General features: G+C 39.7%; 1 protein-coding gene across 1 annotated transcript in view; it reads right to left on the reverse strand.

Moving 5' to 3' along the window:
• TENM1 (teneurin transmembrane protein 1) overlaps positions 1-27812 on the reverse strand; it is a 407415-nt gene that overhangs the window by 43760 nt on the left and 335843 nt on the right. The gene's annotated exons all lie outside the window — the stretch shown is intronic.

A 27812-nucleotide genomic window follows, 5' to 3' on the forward strand; every position in this document is an offset into this window, starting at 1 on the left:
TGTGACTAAAATCAACCAGTTCTGTGAGGATCCTGATCACCAGTGTTTTGAACTGTGCATCTGAAAGTTTGGCAATTTCTTGATCGCTTAGATTTATCGGCTCTGGGGCTCTGAGTTGTTCTTGAGCCATGTTTTGATCTGTTCGTGTCTGTTACATATGAGGAGCAGAGCCTTAGGTGTTCACCAGGGCGGGGCCACCCAGGTTGCTGGTTTGTGATGCTGTATGTGGGGGTGGGGTCAGAGAGGGACAATGGCGGTTCCCTCTGCCGCTTCCTGCCACTGGGGCCTGCACAATCTGTCTCATTACTCGCTCCTTCACCGATTTATCTGTGTATGAATGTGTGACCGTGGTCAGCCCTCAGTGGGTCCACCACCTTTCGCCCTCAGTGGGTCTGCCCACTACTCCACACCTGGGATCTGCCCATGGCTGCCAGCGCACCTGGGTCACGCGCCTGGGTGGATCTGATGGATCTTCCCTGCCCAACCCCGCTCTGCTGCTGGCTCTGCCCCTCTTACTGGTTTGGCTGAAGGGTTCGTTGTTGTCAGACTTCTGCGTAGTTCAATTTTCTGTGGTTTGGCTGTGTTTTTGTTGCTAAAACTTCGTTGTTTTTAAACTTGGTTGTGCGAGAGGGTGCAGGGCTTCCACCTACACCTCCATCTTGGCGGAAGTCCTAATTCTATTTTTTTAAGATTTTATTTATTTATCTCTAGAGGGGAATGGAAGGAGAGAGGGAGAGAAATATCAATATATAGTTGCCCCTCATGCATTCCCTGCTGGGAACTGGCCTGCAACCCAGGCATGTGCCCTGACTGGGAATTGAACCGAGATCCTCTGGTTCACAGGCCTGCGCTCCATCCACTGAGCTACACCAGCCAGGGCTGTAATTCTATTTCTTAATGGAGGGCAACTAGTGATATTGTAAAGAAGGCAAAGGTTGTCTTTGACCTCCTCTCTAGCACCACTCAGGGCTCTTTGGTCCTTGTCTGTGAGTGTCTCTCCCAGACAACCAGCAACCTCATTCTGTCCCCATGTCTTTGCGTGCCCTCAGTCTCCACGTGGGCTGGTCTTCTCTGCTTGGTACCATATGCCTCTGGGCAGCTAGGAATTTGAATACTAATGGTGTATAAAGTTGAGCTTGTGTCGTGCATGTTCTACAGGGCCTTTCAGGCCAAGGCCATTGGATAAACATTAAACACCAGCTTTAACAGCTCCCAAGGCAGTTTGCTGTGATGTGTTCCTCAGCACATCTGTTTGAGGCCTTTGCATGTTAGTGCCCCACCAGTAAGAGAGCAAGTGCCTGCTTCTGTGCTGGGCGCCACCTCCTCCTCTGCCACATATTCCCACTCAGGACCTCTATATATGCCATCGTGCTTGTACAGATTCTGTCTGTGTGTGCCGGTCCTATGTGCACTTGCTGCCCAGAAGATAAGCTGGGGCCGACTGAGGAAGACGGCATATATTTATTTCAGTACAACAGTCCAAGTTTGATCGAGTCTGAAGCCAGTGACCCAGAAAAAACAAAGCCAGTAGAAATGACATTCTAATTATCCCCAGTCTGAGAGCTGAGGCCAGGGCAGAGGCCGGGGACAACACACACCTGGCAGGAGTCAGGGAAGGACATGTTTCAGACTCTGTTCTCTGCTGTCACGGCTGCCTCTGAGATAAAGGTTGGTCATTGAAAGATAAGCTGTTAAGTTTTCCAACTCGCCGAACCTGATTTAAGTCAATACTATTGGTGTCATGTTTATTAGATTTAATATTACCTCAAAAATACACCAGCTATTGTGTCTGTTTGTTTTCTTTTCCATCAAATAACTCACCCTCTGGCAGTTTTCTGTAACTAAAGTGACCTTTGTGCTTCTGAGACACTTTCTCTACCAGCTCCACAGAATCCCTTTAATTCCCATTTGATTTGGCTGGGCAGCTTGTCTATGAAATCTACTCAGATGAAAGATGTGTGGCTGCTTAGTAGTCTAGGGTGTGCCTTTTCAGAAACTGGACCTTTCAACCTCTCTCAGGTTGTCAGATCCTTTTATATCCTTCTCATGTTAAATACTCCCATTTCCAGGTAAATTTTCAAGGAACTGGTGCTTCAGACCCACACAATAGAAACACTGTATTTCTCACCAAGGCATTTCCCAAACACAACCTAACATGGAATGGGGTCTTTGAGCTGCTTCTGGCAGTCAGAATTAGCACCTATTATTTGTAGACTTAAGAATTATATGCTACTGTTGTGGGGCTAAAAGTAACCTCTGAGGACTGCTGGCATGTATCCATGGAGTTTCTGGGGAAAAATAAATGTTTCTCCTTGGGCAGTGGGAGCAGAAAGAGATGTATGTGCAATAGTAAAGCTCTGGAAACTCTGCCCACTGACCCAGCCTACAGGCAAACCATTTGGCTTGATTTGTAGTGGTTGCCCCACCTTGTAAAAATACATTAATTTGTATGAAATGTCAAAATGTATTTAAGCTAAACTAGCATTAAAGGTCACTGGTGTAGCCGCCAGCTGGTGGGTGTGCCCATTTCCTGACAACCTTCCCTGAGAAACAAGTCTGAGCAGGAAGGAGCTCTTGGTCTGGATGTCAAGCCTTGACAGCACTATGTCGTCCTCTGCAGATTTGCCTTGAAGGGACCTGACTCTCAGGTCAGCCAGTCCCATGATTGGTTTAAAGATCCAGTTAATTTTCACTTAAAGCAACACTTTATAAAGCACCAGAATCCTACAGGGAAAAATCCATGTATAAAACCAATATCTAAACATGAGCCCTTGATTAGACTAAAGTAGAAAATCCTTCAATTACAAGCTTAATCCCACAATGTAGACACACACCGTAGTTTGCACACTTGGGCTCTCTCTGGCAGTCTGAAGGCTGGGTCCTTCCTTTACTAGTGTATACCCCTAGGCAAATGAGGTCTCCTCTAGGAGTCTCTAGTTCTCTCATTTGTAACAAGGAAAAGAGGCTAATGACAATCTAGCTACTTCTGAGAGTTACTACTCTGCAGTGGGCTATTCTCCAGTAGGTTAAATGAGATAGTGATATAAGGTGTTCAGTCCAGTGCCTATGAAATGGTAAGTGGTATTAACATTAGCAGTGGTTTCAAACCCATAGACCTTTAGAGCCAGAAGGAATCTCATTAAGTTTAATGTAGCTTTCTTTCAACTCTGTTTCCGACTCCAGCTGTCCACGTAACATCTTCATGAAATTAGCCTTACCTGTACACCACTTGCACTATTATTGACTTAATATTCTTCTTGAAATGGACCTACTTTTAAAATATAAATAGGTGTGCCCTGACTGGTGTGGATCTGTGGGTGGGGCATTATCACACAGAGTGAAGGGTCGCCGGTTCAATTCCTGGTCAGGCCACATGCCTGGGTTGTGGGCCAGGTCCTGGGTTGGGGGCGCAAGAGAGGCAGCCAATCGATGTTCGTCTTGCACATTGATCTTTGTCCCCCACTTTCTCCATCCCTTTCTCTCTCTCTCAAACTAAATAAAATTAAAAAAAAATATAAGTAGATGCTGTCCCTTCCTTTAAACTGGTCCTAATCAATAAATCTATAAAATTACAGGCCCACTTATCTGAACCTTTAATAAAAGTAACTACTATTTATTGAGTTCTTCTTACATGTCAGGCTCTTTACATAGGTTTTCACTTTATATTTTTAAAGCAAACATTTGAGAAAGAAACGATTAATATCCCCACTTTCAGATACGTGCTCTGAGCCCCTGTGCCATCTGATTCCTCATCTGGAAGAGTGGACACATCCCTTCATGCTCTCCTTACCATGGCTTCCCCCTTACTTCATAGAAATCAGCCTAAACGGGTACTCTCTTTGGCTGAGAAGGTCAAAGCTCAAGATGAGTTGAGTGATTTGTCTTTGTCATCTGTGATCATTCAGTTCAATGCTTTGTGGGTACCTACCTGGTGCCAGGCACTACTATAGAGGTAAATAAAACAGGTCCCTGCCCTCGATTAGTTCAAAGTCAAGGCAGGGAAGCAGATATAGAAACAAGTGATTTCAAAATAATGTGGTTAAATGCCATGATAGATATATGTCCAAGGTGACATGGGAACACAGAAGAGGCAGTTTGGAGTAGTAGTGCTAGAAAAGAAATGTGTGACCTTAATCTTGAAGGATGAAGCAAAGGTACTGAGAAGAAGCAAGGTGGAAAGAGTGATCTCAGCACAGGGAAAACAATGAACAAAAAGGACAGAAGCATGAAAGCCTACGGGAACGAGGGAACTAACTACGCTCTGGGATTGCTAGGACATAAAGTAGGGTAGGTAGTGGTGGTAAATAAAGTTAAAATGTTTGCGGGGACAAGGTTTAAGTTTGTCCACTGAGGCATGATTGTCATTTGGGGCCAGATAGTTCTTTGTTGTGGGCCTGTCCTGTGCATGGTAACATAAGTAGCAGCCCTGGCCTTTATTCAGTGAATGCCACTAGCATCTTCTCCCGAGTTGTGACAACCCAAAATATGTCACGACATTGCCAAATGTCCTCTGAGTGGCAAAAGCATTCCTCGTTAAGAACCACTGGACTAAGTCATGGGGGGGGTCTGTATATACTAAGAATTTTAGACTTTATTGGTGAGTGTTGGGGAGTCATTGAAGGTCTTTAAAGTTGGGGGTTGACATGATCAGATTTGTATTTTAGAAAGATCACTTAGGCTGCACTTTGGGGGCAGGCTGGAGGGAGACCAGACTGATGATGCAAGAGAACTAATTTGGATGCTAGCTACTCACCAGTAGCTGTGATCCATTAAAACAGTCTTCCAGGCCCTGGCAGGGTAGCTCAGTTGGTTGGAGCACCATCCTGATGTGCCAAGGTTGCAGGTTTGATCCCCAGTCAGGGCACATACAAGAACCAACCTATGAATGCATAACTACATGGAACAACAAATTGATGTTTCTGTCTCTTTCTCTCCCCCTCTATCAAATTAATAAATAAAAATTTAAAAGAAAAACAATTCTCCATTCGACCACCTGACAGTATCTGAATGCTGATCCAGACAGACATAGTCCATGACTTTGTGTTGCCAAGAGCAAACACAAAACTGCTTCTCACAATTTGAAAAAAAGTTACAAAGCCCTTTGAGGATCCATTGAAAGCTATGTACTCACTCTCTAGAAAAAGGCTCAGATGTAGTAGAAGAAAGTGATTAGGAGCTTAGGCTCTGGAGCCAAGACTTCCTGGGTTCAAAATTCTGTTATTTGCCAGCTCTGTGACTTTGGACCAAATCACTTAACCTCTCTGAGCTTCAGTTTTCTTATCTAGAAATTGGGCATAGTAATAATATCTTCCCAAGGAAAATAATCTACAGACAGGACTTAGCACAGTACCTGATAGAAAGAGTTCTGTGAAAGCTATTTTTCATTATTATAGAACATGCCTGTATTTCTGGCTCCCATTTAACTATTGCAATGCTCTCTTTCTTAGCTACCACATGAACTCCTAGACACAACTGTATAGGCTTTTAACATTTCCTGTTTCTGTTACTAGACATTTCCTCCTGATCATTTATTCCATTCCTTGAGAATCCTTCTAAGCTATGTGTCCTCTAAGAAGTATCTGGCTTATATTGGGACCTCTTCTTTCACATACATTTTCTAGCCAACTTCATGGCTAGCATTTTAGCTTATTACTCAGATCCCCCACTGTTATTGGTTAACAGTAGTCTTGGTACAGTTCCAAGTGCAGAACATGCTACTTTAATTATTTTCCTTTGTTGTGCCAATGAACATCTGTTTACCCCATTTTAGGCACTATGCTAGGCACGAGGAGGCCAGCTCTAACCAAGACAGACTGGATCCTGCCCTCACAGTGTTTATCGTCTTTTCCTAACTTCATTTCCTTTAGTTTCCAGTATGTACAAGGGGGTTGTTATCTACATAGAACAGTAAACTTATTTCTGTTTCATTCCATCCATTTAAAGAAATTAACTTTCATGCAAGAGCCTCGAAAACATTTTATGGCTGTTTATATCTCTTAAAATTGCCACCCAGTGCTAATAATTTCTTTTCTCAAAGTTCAACTGTGCTGCAAAAACAAAAGGAAACAAACAAAAAACCAAAACAATAACAAAAACAACTGTTTGCCAAAAGGCCCTCTCCCCATCCCACTCTCCTCATCCCATACAAGACACTTTGATTCAGCCTTCTTGACTCCATTTCTAGCCTTACGGCTCATTGGAAGGACAACACCATTTGATTTTATCTCTGAGGCCTCTTCAGTAAGAATTTCCAGGAAGGATATGATGGCTTCTTTTGCAGTACGCCAGCCCTGCAGAAGACCCAGTGACGGGACTGAGTGCCCTCTACCAGCTGTTCTGTCAGCTCGATGTCGATTTCACTGTGTTTCTAAAAGCTGACAACTCCAGACTGTTAGCATCAATTTTTGTCAGTTTTTAAATGGCCTTCTCATTTCTTGACATTGATACTGTCTGAGCTTTTACAAAAGAAGGGAAAAGCAGTCTGGAGAAAGTTTCATTTTCTGCAGTCAGAAAACACCATGACACCTTTGAGAGTGATGAACTTTATTGATCTTGCTTTTTAAAAGTGGAAATTATTAGAAGATGAAATGCGCCAGGACTACATAGACTTGTCAACTGGCAAATTATTTCCCATTATCTCAGATCCATACTTTTGTTGTTTCTCTGAATAATGGCTGGAGAGTTTGAAGAACCTCTCAACCTTTGGTCAAATGCATCAGTGTGGTCTGTGTCCATGGCTGCCCAATCAGAATAACTGACACTTCAGTCGAATTATTCATTGTAGATGAATAGCCAGGATCAATCTAATCAAGAGTCATAACTGGACTGCTCCTTAGAGTCATTCTGTTGCACAACCTATAGATTAAAGTGCATCTACACCAATAGTCCTAAAACATTTTGGAAGTGGAGGAAGCAAAGCAAAGCGAAACAAAACAACCCAAAGTAGTCCTGCTGTATTTCATCTTCTAATACTTTTCACCTTTTGAAAGCAAGATCAATAGGGTTTGTCACACTGAAAGGTGTCACTGTGCTTTTCAGCTTCAGAAAACCAACTTCTCTCTAAATGGCTTTTATAAGTTTGAAGAAAGTCAGACAGTTTCAGGGTCAAAATGAAATGTTGAATTTGTCATTACTAAGATGACTATACTAGAAACTACTAGTTCCAGGCCTACTGTATCATCCATTCACTCTTTCCTCTTTAGCAGTAAATCCCCAATGATTCATCTGGGCACACTGCTGACTAGAACAGAAGATGTTCCAGTGTTATTTGCAATTATCTGTAGCCATGTGATCAAGTTCAATGCAATCACATGTAAGAAAGAGGAAATGTGGAAATGTCCACCCTTTTAAATTCTTGCTTTGAAAGGCTCTTAAGGAGACCTAACCCAACTGGAAGGAGACTCTCTTTCATTTTTCCCTTTCTTCCATTCTGCAATATGGATATAGTGGTGAGAATTTTCGTAGCTATCCTAGAACATGAGGTGGCCATGAAAATGGAAGTTATGTGCTAGGATGACAGAGTAGAAATTCAGGGGCCTGAGTCCCAGATGACCTCATGGACCTGCCATTCCAGTCCTGGACTATACATCTTGTCTGGCTGCTCTGTTGTTTATGTCACTATGACACTGGTGGGGTGGGGGGTGGTTCTATTATTCTCAACTGAATCTAATCACAGGGAAGAAAATGTTCTTTTAGGCTTTGTTCTTGACTGGTGCTACTGATCACACCATCTAGTTTTACATCACTGCATATATCATGGGTGTTTGCAAAATTAAATTAAATCGAAATAAAATAATGTCTAAAAGTGACTGACACATATGGTAAAGTGCACTAGGGCAGCCTTTTGTTAAGAGGATTACTAATCACTTAAACTCAGTGATTGACCTCAAACATTCTTGAATACCCAGTGCTCCGTCTTTGGGTACTTGTTTGAGCTGCTCTTCCAGCTCCATGATTCATTCAGAAAAAGTGCTTCTCTGTTATACTGTAAATACATGTTTGCCTTCCTGTATTCTCCATTAGGTCTGTGAGTCTTCAAAGGCAGGGATGAGGTCTCATTCATTTTTGTATTCCTAGTATATGGGGTTACAGTTGGTAAATGTTAAATGAAAACATCAGTGCTTCATTGACTGTAACACTTTCAGCCTATGAAAGCATTAAAAATTTTATAAAACAAATAGACTCTAAGAAAAACTACTTTTCATCAGCATGTTTTTGAGTCAGTAAATCTGGGTTTCCAGAGACCCACTAAGGTTGGTGGGAGTTTCCATATCTGCTCAGTTTTAAGATGTGCATTTCTCATTCTCTCTGTTTTTTAACTTTTCTAAAGTGAGGGTGTGTCTCATAATCAATGCACTCATTTCATGGAGCATTTCTCCTCACCACCCAAATTACCAAATTGATGCTGTGTCTTATGATCCATGGTGTCTTAGAGTTGAGGAAATACAGTATTTCTATATTGGTTTGCATACTCTACAGATACCCGAGACTCTCTCAAGGAGGTATGTGAGGTCAAAAGTATTTTTTAAATAATATTATTTGATGTTTATGCTTTCTCATGAGTATACAGTGAAGTGTTCCAGAGGGTAACTAAGGCTAGTTCACCGTTGTGTTTTAAAAATGTACACTTTTAATTTTTAATAAGGTAAAAAAGTGGGGGAGGGGTTTTCAGGAACATGTATAAAGGACACATGGACAAAATTAAAGGAAGGCAGAATCAAGGGTGGGAGGTGGGGATGGCTGAGGTGGGGGGGAATAGAGACAACTATACTTGAAAAACAATTAAAAAGTTTTTAAAAAGGTAAATACTGACTTCCAAAACCCACATAAAGAAAGCCTTTCTGGGGTTCCCAATAATTTTTTAAATATGTAAATGGGTTCTGACACCAAAGAGAATGGTTATGGTTATCATGGAGGAAAGAAACAGTGAATAAAGCCATCCTGTTATATAAGAATTTCATCCAAGCTTATTAAGAATAAAGCATGTATCCTTATCCAGATGGTTTCTGAGGCCATAAGCTCTGTCCAAAAGCACACTGACAGAATGGCTGAAAATCTTCATTTCCTCTAGAGACCCAAGGCCTGATGGGTACTATAAACGTTTGTTCTTACAGGCTCCCTCGGAGCAATCAGCACGTACACACTCTCTATGAGTCTGTTGTGTAATTGCCACTACCTCATGTTAATAACAGGCATAATTGCTCTGAGTTTCCGTCGACCCTTTCTTGCCTATCCTCTCTGAAGCCTCAATTTTGGAGATGGCACTTGTGAATACACGGAATGTTTAACCACTTCTAGTTTCCAATTTACAGTCAAAGTCATCTATCAGCAGGAGACAAAGGCCCAGTGTGAAAACTGAAGAATGTCCTTTAGACTCCACGCTAATTTCTTTGTAAATTTGATTGTTATTGTAAGAAGAACATATTGTACATGATGCTACTGCAAATTTACTATTTGTATCTCTCTGTATCTTGGGTTTTATCATTAGAGACAGAGAACTTACCCCTTTCAGCAGTTCTGAAAGTAGGAAGAGGAACATGAAAACATTATGTTTTTTCTTTTGAGTGTCTATTTTAATCTAATTTTACATGTATTTATTAAATACCTATGGTATATCCAGCACTGTAGGAAATACACATACAGAAGGAGAAACAGCTAGGAAACAGTCCAAAGTGACATGAAATAAAATGTGAGGCCAGGTGATGAGGCCATAAATTCTCAGGGAATTCAGAGTGAGGAGATGGCCACTGTGGGTGTTTGTGCACTAAGAGGTGAGGCTCCTATCCTCCTAAGAACCAGGCAGTAAGAAGTTCCTGCAATCACTCTGCTGAGTTTCTTCCTGCTGAGAAGTTGCAGAAACTTGTCTATTGAAGGTTGTTAATATTATAGTATTGGCTCAATGGGATAGGCCAAGCTTCTAATTCCCTTTGGCACCTAAAGCAATTTACAGGCAAGAAGTATGACTGCATGGCTTTTATGAAATGGTATGCTTTCATTGATCTGCCACTCTGAGATTATGTTTTCATTTCTGTAGTTATTGCTAGCACTTCTTTTCAGTATAATATTTCAGGCAAGACCTATTAAAAATTTCATTATGGAGATATTAAGATATAAGTGGGCAGAGTTCTAAATGGGAAGGGAAATATCACAAGTCATGATTGCTGTCCTGAAAAGTTCATTTCAAGTTACACTAGAATTTCACAGATTGTCTCTTTTATCTTAACTCTGTAACATTTCCAAATGATAAGGACACCAATAAGAGCAGATGGCCTAATGAACATTGAGAGGGAAAATTTAACTGGTCCTATTTTCATCAGGCCTCCATTGCGCTTCCGTTTTGCCCATCACTTCCCTGTGTGTAGTACAAAACACCATGCACTCAACAGATGGCCCAGCTCAGGCTTCATGCTTGCAGAACTCTGGGGACTGGCCACCTGACCACTTACTGTGTGTAAAGAATCATTTAAGGAAGCAGGCAGCAGGGTATGGATGTAAACCTGAACCAAAGCAAAAAAAAAGTGAGATGAATCCTGAATGCTTGAGCTTCAACAGGAGAGGAGGCCGAGTCCCTCTCACAAACATGTTGAGCACCTTCACTTGAGGTCTCTCAATTTGAGCTTCTCATGGATTCAGCACCGATGAGATTCTCTGTGGCAAACAGTCCACTGTAATTAATGTTACATCCAAACTGGAAGCATATTTGAGCAATTCCAGCAGCAACAATGACATGGAAATTTAACACCTCATTGCACGATGTGCTAGTTACTAACTATTGTCTCACAGCTCCAAATTTACCCCTTTGAAGACACTGCTTTGTGATGCTGGGGTTGGGACTCTGCGAACCACATTTCTCTTCTGGCAGCTGAATTTCTGAGAGGCCCTGACAATATGGGAAATACATGGATTTTGGAAGGCTAGAGGGGAGAGAAGAGACTTGCTCCTTCCTGCATGCTTTCTGTTCCTGCAACAGCAGCCCTTCATCTTGGCAGCGGCAGCTGGCTGCACTGAAAGGCTGCTTTCCGTACTCAGAGAATCAGTCCTATCATGACCCCTGTGAGGTGCCTGAAGCAGCTGGCTGGCATCCTTTTCTCAGAGGAGTAGGTCCCACCTTGATGGAGTCAATAAATCCTCCATCTTTGTGGGTTCTGACAATTCTAAGCTCTTTTGTTTGTTTTCCCAGCCCGAGAGGTGGTGGCTGCTGATATTATTTTTCTTTTCAATCTTCAGATATTATTTGTCTTTTCTTTTCAACCTTCTAACACCTGTGCAGCTCATTCCCTATATTCAAGTCTCTCTGCTAAAATAACTAATGTGGTTGCTGTTTTTCTGACTGGATCTTGACTGATCTTCACAGCATGAACTCATTCGTATACAACGACAGAGAGACAACAATACCCATTGCAGGCTGGCGGTAATAGAAAACTAACAAAGGGAAACAAGAACCAGGAAAGACTGCACTGGCCCCAGAGAACTTATTAGTCACTAGCATCCTTTGTGTATCTACAAGCCAATGAAGCTGCCATGTCTAGAAAATATGCACATGAAATAAATTCACTGGGCTTGGACTCTATGAAATTGGTTGACTGGCTCTATCCAGAGTGTCTCTGTCTCTCTGGAATAGCTATGTGATATCATTATTTTCCAGAAACTTCCCATCTTGTGATTTTTTCAGGATGATTTAATGAATTATGCCACTCCCATATGCCTTTTGAAAACAGAATTCCATACTAAATGGTTCAGAAGATTAGCTAATGACATTTCCCATAGGCTTACAATTTATTATAAATAATAATAAACAGGGATTTGCTACTAAATATCTCTTACATTCCCTCTTTCAAGTCTCCTTGTCAGACATTGGTATTGCTCCTTCAGAATCCTCTTCTTGATGTAAAGTTGGAAGGGCAATCTGAGGTGGACCAAATGAACACCTGCTCTTCTTTTTTTTTTTTTTATTACCCCTGTCCCTTATGAAGCTCTTCTTCCCCCTCTCTATGGAATACCCCCATCATTTTGCATGTATTTCAGTTAGAGTGATTATTATAATCCACCACAGTTACTAATTCTTTTTTTTTTAAATTTTTTATTTTTATTTTATTTAGTTACTCTCTTCTTATGGCTCTCAAGATAAATACCTCTCACCAGGTGGAACCCCTTCATAAATGTTTTATATGTCTCTGGATGCACTTTTCCAAACACACTAACTTTTGCATGAAAAGATGACACTCCTGATGACACTCAATAGAACTTTCCCTTTGAATTGTGTTTCCCTTTAATAAAGATGTGCTGGCACTGACTCATGCACTTTCTCTTCCCATAGTTAATAGAGTAGGGCTATAATGTTTAAAGGTGTAGTCTGAAATATAGTTAGGCTAACTGGCTTCCATTATGACTTAGCCCAGGATGTTGGTTGTATAAGTCCTAGGTGGTAATAACCACTGAATTTACCAACTGAGTATTTCTGTGTCTTAGAGAGTTTCAGGTTTATGGCAGGTCATGGTGCCTGCCGAGCCAAATACGTGGAAGACTGAGTGGTTTCAAAGTTTGCAAGCTTTGCATCTTGTGATTCTCCCTGAACTTTGAAGAGGCTTTTCCTCTATTGCTTAAGAGTTTTAATAAGAGCCAGTGTGCCCCTGTCCTTTTTGAGGAAAGAGGACACTTTCCTCAAAAGTGCTGAGGGAGTTTCATTTATGTGATAAATTATGTTTTTGATATAGCATTGAGCATGGTACTTGACTTTTATTTTAAGGCCCCTGACAATGTTGGCTACTCGCTTGTGTGCAGACATTTCAATGGCATTTGGATCTGCTGGAGTTGAAAGTGTTGGCCTGCTGCTCTCTACTTCTTACATAAACAGCCTGAGCTGTCACTTTGGAGGGAGCAATACAAATGTCTCTGACAACAGGTTATTTACTATACCCCAATTGTGATTTTACCTAAGATATACAGGCTTAACAACTGCACTTAAAAAACAGAGTTTAAATGAACTTGGTGAAGGAAAATGGTGTTCGAAAGAATTCTGTGGATCACCTTATTGCTATGCTTTTCAAGTTTATTATTTTGTCAAATTTGGGTTTTTATATATTCAAATTAAAAAAATCATTGACATACTTGCATCCTCAATATCTTGATAAAAAAAGAAAGGTCACTGGATAGACAAAACAACTCATAGGCTAAAATTTCTCCAAAAATTCTAGGACACCGCTTTCTTCCTATGAATATTTCAGTCTCATCTTTCGTTTTGATTTTCCACTTAGCTGGAAGCCTCTTTGTTTTGTCTTGAGAGAGTCATATGTTTCATATTGACCTAGATAAATTCTGTCTTATTTATCTGCTCTCGTATTTAATTTTTTCATGAAATTGACACACCTAGGATGGTTGCAGGCCACCCACTGAATAAGCTGCTCCTTTACCTCTTGATTTCACATAGAGAGAAGATGACTTAAAATCTATACACCTCAAATTACAGATGTCTGAAACTCACACTACATTCCAGCCTTAGCTCTATAGTCAGCATGACACTTCTTGAAAGTAGAAAGAAAATGAAAGATTTGGGGCATCATTCAATGATTATAGTGAATATCCTCTAAGTGATTTAGATGGAGCATCACATCAGCATCAGGCCGATGAAACATTCTGTGAGGGATGCAGCGGGTTAACGCCAGTCTCTGGAGCACATGATTCTTACAGCCCATCAAACTCATCTGTAGGCATATGTATATCTCTTGCTCTATATAAAAGGTACACCTATGTACAAAAGACAGATGGAAAGATTACAAATTTCCATAGCAGTTCCAAACTTTTTCTTGGTCCTTTTTATCCTGGTTCTATAAATTATCAGTTCAATTCTCTGTTCTGTGAATGGATGGTCAAACACTATTACACTTATGAGCCACATAATGACATTTCAGTCAACAACAAACTGCATATATGTCAGTGATCCCATAAGATTCCCATAAGATTAAAATGCTTCTATAATCTTTTTTCTTCTTTTTTAAAAGTATATTTCATTGATTATGCTATTACAGGTATTGCATTGTTTTCCCTTTGCTCCCCCTGCCTAGTACACCCATTCCCTCCAGCAATCCCTCCCCTTAGTTCATGTCCATGGGTCATGCATATAAGTTCTTTGGCTTCTCCATTTCTTATACTATTATTAACTTCCCCCTGCCTGTTTAGTTCCTACCAATTATGTTTATTATATTTCTTAATCCTTGCACCATTTCCCTATTCTCCCCTATCCCCTTCACAGGTTATAACCCTCCAAATGATCTCCATATCTATAATTCTTTCCTTGTTCTGGTTGTTTGCTTAGTTTGCTTTTTAATTTTTTATTTTTTTCTAGTTTGCCTTTTTAGATTCAGTTGTTGGCAGTTGTGAATTTGTTACCTTTTTAATATACATGGTTTTAATCTTATTTTTCTTAAATAAGTCCCTTTAACATTTTTGTGATAATGACTTGCTGGTGATGAACTCCTTTAGCTTTACCTTGTCTGGGGAGCACTTTATCTGACTTTACATTCTAAATGAAAGCTTCGCTGGATAGAGTAATCTAGGTCATAGGTCTTTGCTTTTCATCACTTTGAATACTTCTTGCCTGCAAAGTTTGAGAAATCCATTGATGGTCTTGTGGGAACTCCTTTGTAGGTAACTATCTGCTTTTCTTTTGGTGCTTTTAAATTTTTCTCTTTATCTTTAACATTTGGTATTTTAATTATGATGTGTCTGGGTGTCATTCTCTTTGGGTCCAACTTGTTTGGGACTCTCTGTGCATTCTGGACTTGTATGTCTATTTCCTTCACCAAATTGAGGAAGTTTTCTATCATTTTTTTCAAATAAGTTTTCAATTTCTTGCTCTTCATCTTATCCTTCTGGCATCCCCATGATTTAGACATTAAAATGTTTGGAGATGTCCCAGAGTCTCCTTATACTATCCTCATTTTTACAAATTCTTGTTTCTTCTTTTTATTGTAATCAAATGTTTATCTCCTCCTTATGTTCCAAATCATTGGTTTCAGTCCCAGCTTCCTTCCCTTCTCTGTTGTTTTCCTGTGGATTATTCTTTATTTCATTTAGTGTGATCTTCATTTCTTCCTTTATTTTTTTTTTGCAGTACTGAAGGAGTTCTCTGAGCATCCTGATTATCAGTGTTTTGAACTCTGCATCTGATAAGTTGGCTATCTCTATTTTGCTTAGTTCTTTTTCTGGTGTTTGTTCTGTTCTTTTATTTGGGACATTTTTCTTTGTCTCCTCAGTTTGGCAGCCTCCCTATGTTTCTGTGTATTAGGCAGAGCTGCTTTGACTCCCTGTCTTAGTAGTTTGGCCTATGTAAAAAAGGCACCTGTAAATTGTGTAGGGTAGAGCTGTAGATCATTGGGAGGGTTAGGCAACCCACTTCACTGCTTTGTGTCTGTGTGAGTAGGGCTCTGAGAGGGCACAATGCTGCCACCTGGCTTCTGGAGGTTTTCCTGGTGCTTGCCCCATTTCCAGTCATTCTATCCCCTTCCTGTGTGTGAGTGGTGCCCCTTCAGCTGCTTTCCTGGTGGTGAATCCTAGAGTGGGTGGATTTGCATATGTTCTAAGACCATGCTGGTGCTTTAAGCAGCAAAAACCTGGCAGTTTCTTTTGCTGCTCCAACCCCCACAGGTTTTTACAGTCAGAGGTAACAGGGATCTGCCTTCCTGGTGCTGGAACCCTAGGCTGTGTGGTCTCACATGGGATTGGGATCGCTCATTTCCAAGGTATCCCTCCTATATGTTCCAATGCCACTGCTACTGCTGCCTTTCAGCACCACACCACTTCTCTGCTTATCTCTGTGACTTCACCCTTCCTACCTGTGTGGATGAATGTTTCTTCTTTAAATCCTTGGTTGTTGGACTTCCATGCAGCTCAATTTTCTGATGGTTCTGGGTGTTACTAGTTTTGAGATCTGGTTGTAATTCTTTCTATGGTTGCATGAGGAGCTGAAGCGTGTCTACCTCCATTTTGACTGGAGTCTCTCTCTATAATCTGTTATACTATATTGTCACTGCATCTTTTCTGTGTTTAGATATACAGATACTTATTATTGTGTTACAACTGCTTACAGTATTCAGTACAGTAACATGCTGTACAGGTTTGTAGCTTAGGAGCAATAGGCTACACCATATAACCTAGGTGTGTTGTAGGCTATGCCATCTAGGTTTGTGTAAGTGCACTCTGTGATGTTCACACAATGACAAAATCACTTAACAGCACATTTCCTGAGTGTTAATTGGAGAACATATCCTTAATGTTAATTGGAGCATGACCATATTAGTAATGCTGTTGCTGCTACTACTAATTGATTGAGCACTATGACCCTGACATTTTGTTAAGTGATATACATATCATATCTATCTATCTATCTATCTATCTATCTATCTATCTATCTATAATCTTATTAATGCTCACAACTGCCCCATAGAGGAAGGTAGAATCATTGTCCCATTTACTAGTAAAGAATTTCTCCCACATCCGTGAGTGGTGGATCTGGGATTCAAACCCAGGTAGTTTTCATTCCCAACCACTATGCTTTACTGACTTTTTATACTAGTATGACTAGGAAGGAGAGTCTAACCTAAAGGCCTACTTTTGTCTCTGGCACCCTCTATAAAATGGTTAGAGAAAACTTTGGTTCTCCTTTGCAGCTCCAGAAGGTGTTCTCCTGCATTTGACAATGTGAGAAGAGCAGGTTTGGACTGAATGAGCAACAAATAACATTATCCAGGAATGAATTTAAATTAGAGACTGACAACCACAGATATTACAGTATCAGAATAACCACCTTGTGGACTTATTTTGTTCTTGTGTCCTCCTACTTTAGTAAGTGTGTGATGAATCAAGAGAAAATATTTCCTGAAGATGACAATTAACATCCTACATCACCTCTTATATTTGTAAAGCAATTCATACTTTTCCAAGTGCTTTCATATTTAACAAAAGTGAGGACACTCAATCAACAATTGGGTCATTTATTAAATTAGCCTCATAAGGAGGAATAATGAACCAGCTCTAAAATTCTAGTGTCTGTTTTCCAGCTGTAGTGCTGAATCTGAAATTACAGAAAAACCTCTTCTGGGTCAAGGAGTAGACAAAAACAATTTAACATTTTTTTCTATACTGCCATACTTCAGAAAAGAACAGAATACATGAGCAAAAATAGATGTTCTTTGTCTAAAATACAGAAATAGTAACTAAAAGAACTGCTTATTTAGCATTATTATGTAATTTTTAGTTATAAATTGTAACAGATCACTCATTTACAGGTGAGCACAGTAGAGAGCCACCACAGACTCCTGAATAAAGCATTTTTGAATGGTTCTTGGAGCTCCTGTCAAATCAGAGTCTGAACAACATTAACGACCATCTCAGGATCTATGACAACATACTTTGATTGCTATACAGATCAGATCTGTGCCACCTTCTTTCCATATGCCATCCACTTAATTGCTGTGGCAAATGAACATGGAAAGGCCAAGGTTACATGTAATGCCATATGACCTCTTTTCACTCCTGATCAATATCAATGATTTACAGTTGCAAGACCTTTCAAAGACCAAAGTTCTTTCATGTTTATTTTTTGTTGTTTAACTATTACCTTAGGAGAGAATCTGTGTTTTTATCCTGCTTTTTTACTATTAAAGAGGCTCAAACACAGACACCATAAGTAACTTGCCTGAGGTTGCACTGTTGATAAATGATAGAATCTGGAATCACACTCAGGATTGTCTATGTTCTTTCTCTAGACAGGCTACCTTGATCAAAGGGAAATGAGTGATGAGGCATATGTCCAGATAAGTTTGGTAAAATATACTCCAGTACTCCTGAATAAATGAATACTCTTCCAAGCTCATAAGCACATTTGTTTAGAAAGTGTGCTCATTTTTATTCAATAGTCATTACTCTCTAATTTAAATACTTTCACATTTAAGGTTACTGAAATATTGAGGTCTTTGAGAAGAGAGTGGCTAAGTTAGCAGTATCTTCATGCCATGGTTGATGTAGACTGTGTTCCCTCTTTGCCTTGCAGGGACTAGGACTTCCCCTACTCCCATTTCCCCATTTCTGGTATGAACCTTTGGCTCCATGGGAGGGACTGGCTATGACTGATGTGCATTGACTGAGTACATGTGGCTGAAATGAATAGAGCAGAATGTTGCTGATTTGGGATGTTTCCATTTGGACTACTGCAACAACCAATTACTGAGCAGTAAAACATGTGCACTCATGATGTCCAGGCATAAGAATGGAGAAAGAAAATGGGAAAATTCATTGGAGGTTTGGTTGGTATGAGTTTCTTATTGGAAAAAAACATGTGACATTAAATTTGCCTTATGGACTGTTTTTTGAGTGTACAGTTGTTCAGTAGTGTTAAGTATATTCATATTGTTGTGCATCAGAGTTATAGAGTTTCTTTATCCTTTAGCACTGAGACTCTATACCCCTTAACACTAATGTCTTCTCTCCCTTCCCCATGGTAGCCACCTTTCTACTTTCTGTTTCTGTGCTTTTGACTATTTTAGATAACTCATATGAGAGGAACCCTATAGTATTTATCTTTTTCTGACTGGTTTGTTTCATTTTGGATAATGTCCTCAAGGTTAATCCATGTTATAGGATGTGACAAGATTTCTTTATTTTTTAAGGCTCCATAACATTCCAGTATATGTACCATATACGTCAGAATTTATTTATCCTGGTATAAGTTTTAATGCCATCTCACCCATAATTAGTGGTCATTATAGAAGTGATTGACTCAGTTGATTAAACTAACAATGAGCAAATAGGACAAACTAAATGCTTGGCACCAGGGCTACAAAATAACATTTTTGGTTTCAAAGCACTAATCCGTGGGCCTTATTAATCTGCTGTTTGAGCTATTCTCCTAATCTTCTCTCATCCTTTTGTTACCTTTATTTTACTCCCACCTAGCTGTGCCTGCTGCCTACTGATATTGCTGGCCCCGACAGAAGCACTTAGATATATTTCAAATAACTTGCTTTCATCTTCCTTGTCTTAATGTTTACCTGAAACTCACCTCTTCCTTCTACCAGATACCCCTCTGTCTTAATGACCTGGAGTGCAGCCACAGACTGTCTCTCTGCCTTGACAGTAAGATGGGTTCCATAGTCACGGAAGTATTGGGATGGTGTGCTGGTGGTGGAGGTGGTGAGATTTGCATCTCTGGTGGCAAGAACTTTTAAAATAAACTTTCTTTTTCCCTCCTGGAGATCCCTTTATTCAATCAAACTTATTATAATTCAGATTTTCTTGATTCCCTACAGAGCCTCACAAAATTCAGAAGTCTGTCCCTGCAGGGAATTTCACTTATCATGGCCTTCATTTGAAAGATCTAATTCTGTTCGCTTTCATTGCACACATGGGAGAGTAATGGAAGTGCACAAAGAAAGGCAAGTAACCCCTGAAGAACTTGAGTTTCAGTATCATCTGTATCACTCAGGGTGATGGAAAACATTCTGTGGACATGAAACGGTAGTCAGGGGAGAGAGGAAGAGACAATGAGAGACATTAGGCAAGAGTTTTAGGAAGGGGAAAAAGAAGGTGCCTTTTCTGTTCTAAAAGTACTATTTCTTTTCTTTCCTTTCTTCCCTATTTGTTGTAACTTTTCATGCCTGGATGTTATTATATAGATTTTTTCAAAACAACAGAAAATGCTGAACCTGCTTGATAAAGTGGAATTGACATGTAGATTTTGTATTTCCTCTTCTATGCACTTGTGGTTAGTTCATCTGAAGCTTGCAAAACATTCTATGGACAATAGATAATGGCTTTTCAGTTATGTAGAAAGCAGAAGACAACTAGGGAAGGCAGAGGTCTGTTGCTTGGGGCAGGTGGTATATGCTGATGGATGAAAGAGAGTTTTGTTTTCTATTTAAGAAGAATGACCACAAAGAACATTGATTCAAAGTTATAGTAGTCCAAGAGCAGCTAACTTTTTTAGACGGAGTTCAAGCTTCCTGGACAGGAATCATTACTTCTTACAGAGAGCTTGCAAATGGGTTTTTAGAACACATTCTGGTGATTATTGATGAGTAGTGAGCAGTACAAGATGTGCTAGAAGATTACAGATGGTTAAATATAGTTCTGACTTCAAGAAGAATCAGAAGACATGCACCACAAACTGCATGGAGGGAATCTGATGTCGATTTGGAAAAGGCCCTTGAATTTGTTATTAAACAGTTATCTTTTAGTTCTCAGATGAGGAAGTGGTGCTTATGGATCTTATGACTAGAAACAAATTATGTCAAGGGAGTCTTATTACCCTTTAAACAAAATTACCAACCTCATAAGGTTTTCATTATACTTTTGTGCATAAGTTGGGGGAAATATCAGTGAGGGTAGTGGCTTTCAAACATGTTTTGATTGTGACCAAGTAAGTTTTTGACTGTAAGATGTATTTTACACCACTATTTGGGATGTATAATTGAAATGAAAATTTCATGAGACAGTACTTACTTAACCTTACTACACATGAGGTTTTTTTATTTTATTTCATTTTTTCAAAAAAAATCTGGTCATAGGCTATTATGTGGATTTCCTGATCTGCTATGACTCACACAACACATAGGTGACAGTTCAAACACATGTGTTCATAATGTAACAGGTAACTAATTCTAGTGGTGCCAGTTTCATCTGGGTCCATCTATCCATCAATTTTATCATGAATAAAGACACTGAAGGCACACATCAAATCTGTACTGATACAAGGATGGGAAGGATAGTGAAGATATTTTATAAGAGTAGAAGAATAAAAATATATGGGCTGAATCAAATAAGATGGAAATGAATACAGAGTAATGTATAGTCCCTCACTATGATGCAAATAACCAAGTATACAAATACAAGATGGGGAGATGGGGCTGAGGGACATAGGAATTTTTAGTCCTCTGTAATTATATCAAAAGTGTCTAAAAATCCAATTAAAGTTCAGCTGTGGTTTCTTAACCTGTGCTCTTTATTTCCTTAGCATTTTGTAAAAGTACCTTGGGGGGTTGCTATGAGAACTACCATTAGGTAGGAGTAACCCTGAATAGAAAAGACTCTGGGATACTACTTGTTTGAATACATGGTTTGCATCAACTTTATAAATGGGGACTTATTTGTTTGAGGTGAACATCCCATGGTAAAATACTTTTGTAAACCAGGTAAAATTAACAGATACAGAAAATAGAGAAAGGGGGTTGTGACAATCCCCATTCTACTTCTGAGTTAGCAGAGTACATGTGGATTATTTAATTCATTTCTGGAAGCCTCATTTTCATAGAGATATAGATGGGACATGTTTCTAAGAGATAGAATGAAAACATATACAGAGAAGAGTGGGGAGAATGGTGAAGAAAGTCAAAACTATTCCAAGTGAGGTACAATTAAATAAGTTGTGGATGTGACTTAGGAATCCAGAGAGAGTTGTTCACATATATTGAGAAGGCTGTCATGTGGAGGAGGCATTTTGATATAGTAGTGTGGTGGGAAAAAATGTGGATTTCAGTGTCAGGTTGACCAGGTTCAAATTTCAACTGTGTGACCTTAATGAGGTTATTCAACTTCTCTGAACCTTGTTTTTCATGTTTATTACAAATAGGAGAACATAATACCTTGAGCAACTGTCATGAGGATTGAATAAGATAATGTATATGAAAGTACCCAGTATAATGCTTGGTTCACTAATACATTATTTTCATAGAAAACAAGTTAAATTCATGACAGAGGGCCTGAAGAGTTGCAGTAAGACTAGATGGTGAAAATTAAAGAAGATGAAAAAATTAAAGGGATCCCAAAAGAGCTTTGCATTAGTCAGAGGCATCCAGAGATTGAATGAGCTGCTCGGGGGAGGTGGTGAGTTCCCTGTCATAAGAAGCATTTGAGGTAGAGGTTGGGAAAGAAGACACTGGGAAAGAAGAGCTGTCATGGGCTACACATTAAATACACAAACACTAATGAAAACTGATGAGCCAAAAAAGGTTTTAAATAAATTTACAATTTTGTGGTCAGCTATATTCATAGCCACCCTGGGTGGCATCAGCCTGTGGGCTGGATACCCTTGGTAGGCAAACACCTCGGAGTGTGTACCTTAGGAACAAGGGGTCAACAGGATTATCTGTCATTAAAGAAGGTCCCTGTTGCTTATACATCTGCTACTGGGCTGATTTGGGGGAGCACATTAGGTGGGCTCTAAGGAGTAAATCAATTCTCAAATCTGTTATCGCACCCAAAGAGTTGGTTTAACTCCCAATTCCATTCTAGTCAGGCACGAGATGGAAGTGAGTTACCAGAGCAGGATGATTCAAAAGCAGCAACGGAAATAAAGAGTCCAATCTCTTCATAATCAACTCATCTCCTGAAGTGAAAGGCCTGGTTGTTTATAGCAGTGCTTACAAAGGGAAGTTATGCTTCAGAGTTTATGCCGAGAATTCAGTTTCACATTTCAGTAAATCAAAAAAAGATATTGATTTTGAACAAATGGCTGATTTTATTGTCAAAGCAAATTTCATTTCTTGAGATGATTAGATTTTATTAAACTATTTCCTAAGTGCGACTGAAAACATATTCTGTGAATAAGCAGCATATTCCTCAACCAAATCACATTACATTTGTCACCTACTAAATAGAATGATATTTGGTCATCTTCCCATAGAATGACATGGGAAATATGGAAGTTGGAAAAATGCACATTGGGGTCACAAAGCTTGTGCTCAAATCTTGGCTGTATCACTTAATAACTCTGTGGTCATAGTACAAATCATAACCTTTCTGACTACCTTTGTGGGTGGGGGTAATTATACTTCTCATGGGTGGTTTGGTTGTGTAGATAAAATGTGAATAAGATGCTTAGCATAGTTCCTGGCACATAGTAAGTTCTCAGTAAGTGGCAGCAGTTACTATAAGAATTACTGTAGTGAGAACATGAAGGTATGCTGAAGATTAGAGCAGACAATTGAGGACTGGTTGTTCCCGGGCATCAGGTTTGCCTCAGAAAAGTGCAGAAGATAAAAGCAAGAAAGAGAAAGATGACTACTGTCCCCATCACTTCCCAGCTTTCGTTGTTGGGGACTTTTGGTTTTGAAATGCAGGGAAAGTAACAAAGAACATTAAGAACTGTGTTATATTTCTGAAGAGAAACCTTCACAGAGTTGGAAGGGACCTTGAGAAAACAGCTGATCCATGACCCTGGCTCCAGAGAGGCACGTATTTCAAGCATTCATAGATTACTGACAAGCAACATGTGCTTTCAGAGTTTCAAAAGGTGGGGACTCTATAAGATCTTGTGGTAATGTATGATGCTGCCACACAACCTCAGAATCAGTAAGCTCTTCATAAGGTCTGATTAAAAGCTTCATGCTGTAGCAGAGGCCTCTCTTTTTTCTCCTGTCTGGTCCTGTCAGCAGAATCTGTGTGCTCTCATTTAGACATCTGTCTCCACCCTCACCCATCAATGTTTTTGATTTACTGATATATGAAACTGAGCACACTGTAAGCTCAGCTGGATCAGGGTAAGTACTACTATAAACAATGGGGGCTTTGTTTTTGGAAGGTGTTTTGAAGCTCCCTACTCAGCTTTCTTCCCTCTAACTGATGACAGCCCATGTTCTAAAGTATAGTCATGAGAGACATAGGTCCCCAATCTGCCACAGTTGTCTACACGGACAGGGGAAATTCTGGCCATATAGCATCTGCAAAGGTGCATCACACATTGGCTTCAGGCAATCTATCCACTCACCCATCTGATTTCATTCAGTGTTCTCCAAGTTTTGTCCACCTGTGCCACACATGGGGACTGATTTGCATCAATGCCAAAACCTCCCCTTCCCAGTCAAATATATCAAAAGAGTGATCTATTTTCACTTTCTCCCATTCCTCACCTCCTACTCTACCACTGCAATCTGACTCCAATTAATTAGCACTCTACCAAAGGCACTGTTATCAGAGTCACGAATGCTGTCAAACTAAATGACTTCTTAAAAAAACACCTTATTTTACGTGACCACTAAGCAGCAGTTCATATTAACCTTTCCTTTTCTTTTCAAAGATTGCCTCCCTTGGCTTTTTTGACCACACACATTCCTAGTTTCCCTCCTACCTATCAGGACTCTTCCTCTCAGTCTCCTCTGTGGACTCCCATTCCCCAGCCTTGTCTCGAATACTGATATTCCTAGGAATTTGGTCTTTTATTTTGAATTTATTGGGCGAGGTGACACTGGCTAACAAAATGATATAGGTTTCAGGTACACCATTCTACAACACATCATCTGTACACTACATAGTGTATTCAATACCCCTAGGAGTTTGGCCTTAAACGTCCTCTTTTTTTAAAAAAAGATTTTATTTATTTATGTTTAGAAAGAGGGGAAGGGAAGGAGAAAGAGAGGGAGAGAAACATCATGTGTGGTTGCCTTTCATGCGCACCCTACTGGGGACTGAGCCTGCAACCCAGGCATGTGCCCTGACTGGGAATCAAACTGGCAAGCCTTTGCTTCATAGTCCAGCACTCAGTCCATTGAGCCACACCAGCCAGGGCAAAACTTCTTCTCTTTTTAATGTTATGTAATCTCTCTGGAAAACTCATCCATTCCTCTATTTGCCATTATCAGGTATAAACAAAAAATCCCAAATCTTATCCTCATTTTAGGCCTTGGGTTTTATAAACCTGTATCAAGTTGCCTCCCAGATATATCAGTATTTACCTGGATGCACACAGCCACCTCAAACATGCCCCAAACTGACTCCATTATCCAACCCTTACCCAAACCTGCTTCGCCTTCTCTTGTGTCCTTCCTTTCAGGGAGTGGTACCAGCAGACACATAGTTCTTTTACTCTGAAATTAAGTCAGTCAATAAGTTGTTTGATTTTAGCTCCAACATTTTACCAATATTCCTAGCCCTCTTAATCCACACTGTTGATACTTCAGGATTGGCAATGATCATTGCTTGCCCAAGTAACCACACAAGCTGAGAAACTTTGTGGCCAGTGCCATCATAGAATTATATCCCAACAAAATATCCTTTGACTATCCACCCTCTAAAAAACCCCTAAAACACTGGAAAGCAATTTAACTTGTAGGGAAGTCTCTTGAAAATATGTTAATTATTTATATATTGATATGTTTTGTTCCCATCACACCTATATCACTTCATCTGCCTCTTAAGTGATCCCCCGCCTTTAACACTGTTCTCTTCCACTTGATTCTCTATATCACAGCTAGAATGATCTTTGAAAAATGCATTTCCATGCTCAATATTATTTAAAAAATGCATTTCCCTGATAAATGCTATTATCGGTTCCCTATTGACCACTGGATAAAACTGAAACTCTATCATGAGTCCAATGTCCTTCACCATACACTCCCCAGTTAGATCTCTAGCTTCACCTCTCATTGCTTCTCCATAGTCTTTGCACTATAGTGGTTTTTGATATTAGCATATATGTTAACTGTACCCACTGAGCACTTACATGCACATGCAAAGAACATGCAGGCTACCTTGGGAGACTAGTTGGATACACAATTGGGTGACAGAGAACAGATTACATATTAAATGTGGTGATATTAACTTTAAGTAAGGTAATGAAACAGCAGGGAGAACTAGAACCATCAGGGAGGGTTCTTATGGAAGAGATGAGGTGTGAGCAGGGAGGGGAGTGGGATTTGGATCAGCAGACGTAACGCCAGACTGAGGGAATGGAGCCATGGAAGCAAGCCCCTAATAAAGATGGAAGGTTATCATTGGGACACCAAGGTAGAGATTAGTATGGACTCACTGTTCTCTGCCAGCCCAAGAGAAAAAAAAAATCTACGTTTTAGGGTGTTTTAAGGGCAGGACAGGAAATGATGGACAGTAGCAGAGACAGCTGCCAAGTAGTTTAGACATGAACCCTTTTTCCCCTGCCAACATCCCCTGAAATTACTGTTTTTATAAATCTTTTGTATAAGGAAAAGGGACAGGGGTGTCAGGGAAACTGAGGCTTGAAATGAAATGTCATAGGAAAAATATGATTCTGTCCCCTGGTTGCCGGGGCCCCTTTTCAATGGTCTGCACTATACATCGCAACCTGAAAGAGATGAGCTCACTTTTGTGGTGGCAGTTATGTCTTGTAAAGTGTCATGTGAAAAAGAACCCTCCTCGTGGTGATTTTTAGATGAAGAATTTAGATGAAGAATTCTCTTTTCAGCATAACTTTCCCACACAGAAACAGATAAGTTGTTTAGAGTTGATTGATTGCAATTCTAAGTGTGCTATTTTAAGTTAAAAATATCCTACAAGTGAATCATATATGTGCATCTTCCCTCTCTCGTCCCCCTCCTCTATATAAACACATTCACACCCTTCCTTACTGCCATAAATAATGCTCCTTTTCCTTGCCTTCTGTCTGTAAAATTTTGCATCATAGTTAGATTGCTCTAGGACTTGATAGCCTTATCTACTCAAATCTCTCTTAAGAATCATTCATTCATTTTGTCTGTTTCCCAGGCCTCCCAAGACCCATTTTATTTTTATAGTTGACTTTACATTATTTGACTAATTTTTGAGTTTCTGGGTTAAGTTGGGGGCACATGGAGAAGAAACCCCCTCAACAGGCACATTTCTAGTATTTTACAGAGATGTGTGTGCTTGGGGGATGGAGATGGGAGGGGATATTAGAGCTAATGACTAAAGCAAGATGTCTAGGTGATGTGTTCACTTTCTTTTTCTTGTCATGCTAGCTTTCAGGTGGCATGAATAATAAAGCAATGGGAATATCCTAACTGTGGAGGATATTGCTGGCTGCCTATCCAAGAGCAATCCTTCATTCCTTGTTAGCAGAACCCTGATTTTGGTTCAAGAATTAGGTATTCATAGCAATACAGTCAGGGATGGTGACCCAGTTCCAGGGGGTTTGAATGCATTTTGGAGATCTCATTTCCCCTTTGCTAGTGACTGGTGATGGCATGAGCATGTGACTACATTCTGGCCATTGTGATGCAAGAAGAAAATCTGCTGGCATCTTCACCTACCTCTAGTCACCTCACTATGTGTGATAATGAAACTTTATTGTTTAAGCCACTTTTAGGTAGGTGTTTTATTATTTGCTGTCAAAACCATCCTCCCTGATACACTAATCCATCCTAAAACTCCCAACTTCTATTCTAATTAATTTGAAAAGATTATCTAATAATCAACTTCATCAGAGTTGCAGATTCATGTGATATTAGAACTTAAAAGACCCTCTGGGAATGTCTACTCTATTTCCCTCATTTTAAATACCAACCTTTTGTGTCTGAAGACTAAGAAGGCCATCCACAGGGTGATGGGACTCTGTTGTATGCTCTGTAATCTCTCTATATGTCTAATCCTGATTTTGTGGAATTGTGGTAAAATCAGAATTTTGGACTCACATGAGATCTACACTGAATTTTCCATTTTATTCTCACTGGCATAAAGCTTTCCTAAATGCATATAAAATAGATCTTGAAGGAAATGTTGCTTTTACTTAAGAAAACTTTCAAGTGCCCTAGAAAGAGTTCTTTATAGACACATAAATAACAAGTCATACTCATATATTCATTTAAAAAGATTTCTGAAGAGTTTAGCAGTCAACTTTCCCAAATGTGAGATACTATATCATTTAAAAATAATAAAATTATATATGTAGAAACACATTTAACAAATGAGATTGGCCTTGCCCTCTAACTGATTCAAATTTGAGACTTTAATTCTTATGCCAACATTCTGTGTAGCATTACTCTTGTCCTAGCTTGCCATTTTCTCCCAACTGAGATTTTTCTGATGAGGAAAAAAAG

The sequence above is a fragment of the Artibeus jamaicensis genome, unplaced genomic scaffold (genome assembly GCF_021234435.1).
Source record: "Artibeus jamaicensis isolate MK-2021 breed Jamaican fruit bat unplaced genomic scaffold, CSHL_Jam_final contig_240, whole genome shotgun sequence".
NCBI classification, from domain to species: domain Eukaryota; kingdom Metazoa; phylum Chordata; class Mammalia; order Chiroptera; family Phyllostomidae; genus Artibeus; species Artibeus jamaicensis.